We start from the raw sequence: 4071 nt of genomic DNA on the forward strand, positions 1-4071 counted from the left end.
TGACGCGGGCGCCGCGGATTGGGCGGCGCCGGTCGCTGCCACGTCATGCACGTACGGCGGCCGCCGAGGGACGCGCGCGTCCGTGCGGCTCGAGCCTGGACGGCGGCCCCCGAAGGACAGATGCCGTCGTCCCCGCGTCCTCGTGCTGTTCAAACTACGCTTTGCGCGGGCTTTTCCAGAAAGCCGTGGTATGGGCGCGCCCGGTCCCGGGTCGCCGGGAAAGGCGGCGGTGGAGGCGCCGAGGCCCGGGCCGAAGCCAAGGGCCCCGAGGGCCTTCCTGCCCCGGCCTCCTGCGAGACCCCCTCCGTCCTAACCCGGACTCCCGGGGTTTTGCATCTTTTTAAAACTCTGGATGAGGGCCCGGCGCCCGTGTCCCACGACTGTAATCCCAGCCGTTCAGGAGGCTGACACCTGAGGATCGCGGTTCGAAGCCAGCCCAGGCAGGAAGTTCAGTAGAACTCTTATTTCCAATGAGCCACCGAAAGGCACAAGTGGGGCTGTGGCTCAAGTGGTGGAGCGCTAGCCTTGAGTGAAAAAAGCTCAAGGACAGCGCCCAGGCCCTGAGTTCGGGCCGCAGGACCCGACCGAAATGTACACAACAAAAAAACCAAGACAAAGAGTAATGCAACTTTTTACTGTATGTAACTAATATTTTTAGTTGCCAAAAACAAATATTACCCTGTTGGCTAGTTCGTATGCCCCCAATGAAACGCCCCCTTAAACAACTAACGTATGCGAATAAATGATTTAAAATTTTTTATTATAAATTCTCTCAAAGTGGAATTCTGTTTTCCCATCTTGCTGCCTGTCCATACCCCCTTAGCCCTTGCCAGCTACAAGGATGGGTGTTTTTTACCCCTGCCTCCTAGCATTCTCTTACTCCCTCTCTTTTTTGAAAGTTTCCAGACATCCTTCTGTTAAGGACTCAGACCTTTCTTCTGAGCTTGCAAGGCAGATTGCTTGGTTCTGAGCTAGCTATTAACTAATCTGGCTCACTTGGCATATATACTGTCCTCTTGGACCCTCCTTTAGGGTCCCAACAGAACAAGTTAGGTCAGTTCATTGAACGACCCAGGGATTGGGAGCCTGGATTGTTACTCTGCTTTTGCACATAGCTGTGTGACCTTGACTGTTCCGTGGCTTCTCTGAGTCTGTTTGCTTTTCTGCAAATAGGGTTGATTTTACATGCCTTTGCAGATATAAAGGGTTAGTTTTTCAGAGAACTGTAGGCAATAGGGGGCAGCAGTAGGCCAGTTTCCAACTTTAGATGACAAGAAACATCCCGCCCCCTCCACCCAGTAAAGGTTTCCCAGCCTGACAGCATCACCAGCCTGCTCCCTCTCCCCCCACCCCACCCCCACTGTTGATGTCATTCTCAGGTAACATTTTCCCATGCAGCAGCAGGTAGGTGCCATCACTTCTTCCTGTCTTAAGGCTTACCTCCAAGCAGCCTAATACTCCCAGGGGAAATGGGTTACATCTGTCCTAACTCGAGTGTGTGCGTGTACTGAGGCTTCAACTCAAAGCCTGGGTGCTGTCCCTAAGTTTTTGTGTTCAAGGCTGGCACTCTATTCCTTTGAGCCACACCTTCCACTTCTACCTTTTGGGTAGTTAATTGAAGACAAAGTCTTATGGACTTGCCTGCCCCAGCTGGCTTTGAACCATGATCCTTAGAGCTCAGCCACCTGAGTAGCTAAGATTACTGGTGCAAGCCACCAACACAGAGCTTCAACATTCTAAAGTAGAAATACTTCAAAGCCAGAGAATACATTCCCTCTAACCAAAACAGTGACCAGCATGTAGTAGGTTCTCAGTGAAAGATTTTGTGTTGGTACTGGGGATTGAACCCAGGTCCTCATACACAAGCACTCTACCATTTGAGCCACACTTCCCAGACTCTTTATTTATTTATTTTTGAGCAGAAGACTGAGTTTATCGCAAAGCAAAAGAAAAAAAACTGCCTGGAAAAGACAAAGGGGACTGGAGCTAGTTATTCCCCCCAGTCCATTTTATTTCTTAGGTAGAGTATTGTTAACTTTGCCAGGACTGGTCCTGAACTTATGCCTCTGCTTCCCAAGTAGCTGGGATTACAGGGATGTACCACCATGCCCAGCTCTCAGTAAATAATGAATGCTCAGCACTCAGCTGAATGTGTGCTTGTGAAATTTTCTAAGGTAATCATGCAAAGCTTTTTGCACAGTGTCTGGCGCACAGAAACTAGCAAACATTAATAGTCCTATAGCATTCAATGTCTGATAGAAGGTGTCTAACAAACTCATTCACTGAGATGTCACAATAGTCCAGGACAATCAGGCCCCATTTTACTTTGGAACGCTGGGGGCAATTGTAAGCAGATTTGCACAGAGGTCCTCTTCTGATGATGAATTTAGCAGTGAGCTGAACAAAACCTGTATGGCCTGATTCTATAATGTGTCCCTGTTGGAGGAAATACTTTAAGTAGTAAAATTATTTACCAGGCCCTCTTGTATATGACAGGAATAGAGGAATAGATGAGACAGGCAAGGGCCTGCCCTCAGAGCTACCCGTCTAATAATTCATGATGAGTCTGGAAATTTGTCAATTAAGATCTTTGGAGCTGGGGCTGGGACTGTGGCTTAATGGTAGAGCGCTTGCCTAGCATGCATGAAGCTCAGTACCACATACACAGAAAAAGCCAGAGGTGGCGCTGTGGCTCAAGTGATAGAGTGCTAGCCCTGAGCAAAAGAAGCTCAAGGACAGTGTCTAGGTCTTGAGTTCAAGCCCCAGGACTGGGGGAAAAAAAAGTCTTTGGAACAAGCTATGGGAGCTCTTGCTTGTAATCCCAGCTACTGAAGAGGCAGAAATCAGGAAGATCACTTTCCACACCATACTTGGGTGGAAGTGAGAAAGTTAGCAAGATCCAATCTCAACAAATAAGCCCAGCAAGGTAGAGCATGTGTAATCCCAGCCACCAGGTAAGACTGTGGTCCAGGCTGGTAGGATAAAAACATGAGACCCGGTAAAGCTGTGGCTCAAGTAGAAGAGGGCCAACTTTGAGAAAAAATAAAGGATAGTGCCTCTGATTTCAAGTCTCACTACTGGTGTGCATGCGTGCACACATACACACACACACACACACACACACACACACACACACACCACAGACCCTATTGAAAAATAACTAAAGCAAACAAAAGAGGGAGTGGGGATGTTGCTCAAGTGGCCATACTGTAATACAGCAGCAACTTGAGCTAAACTAGCATAAATAAAGGAGATTGTATTTGTGCCAGGTACTGAAAGTTCAAGGCATAGATTTTTCAACCTTCTCTCAGTCCTCCTCCACTCTCTATGTGCTTTATTCAGGCTCCCAGCAAGGGAAAGAGGGCAGTGAGCTGTCCTGTTTCAGTCCTCAAGTTCAAAAACAGATCTGGGTGTATGTTGGGGGGGGGGCAGTGTCTCAGGTGTCTGCTTGCCTGTGATAGGGTCATTTGCTCATCCCTGTTACCAATCACAACATACATAGGAATATCGGGCTCTGATTGTCCAGGCCTTAACACTCACCTGAAGCATGTGGATTGAGCAGGGAAACCTGACTGGTTACTCAGAGGAAACCAAGATTCTGTTTAAAAGGTGTTTGCCTAGGGCGCTGATGGCTCACGCCTGTAATGCTGGCTATTCAGGAAGCTGAGATCTGAGGACCGCAGTTCAAAGCCAGCCCGGGCAGTAACGTCAGTGAGACTCTCATAACCACCAAAAAACTGGAAGTAGTACTGTGGCTCAAAGTGGTAGAGAGCTAGTCTTGAGTGAAAAAAAGCTCAGGGACAGTGCCCAAGCCATGAGTTCAACCCCCATGACCAACAAAAATAAATAAAATAATAAACAAACAAATGTCTGCTGCTGGTGAAAAAGAAAGAAGTCCTTTACAGAAATTAATAAGTCACAGGGCTGGGAAGGTGGCTCAGTGGTAGAGTGCTTGCCTTGTATGCTTGAGACCCTGGGTTCGATTCCTCAGCACCACATAAGAAAAAAGAAAAAAGCCGGAAGTGGCGCTGTGGCTCAAGTGGTAGAGCACTAGCCTTGAGCTGAAGAGCT

Source organism: Dipodomys ordii, unplaced genomic scaffold (genome assembly GCF_000151885.1).
Source record: "Dipodomys ordii isolate 6190 unplaced genomic scaffold, Dord_2.0 Scaffold66, whole genome shotgun sequence".
In the NCBI taxonomy this organism is placed as follows: Eukaryota; Metazoa; Chordata; class Mammalia; order Rodentia; family Heteromyidae; genus Dipodomys; species Dipodomys ordii.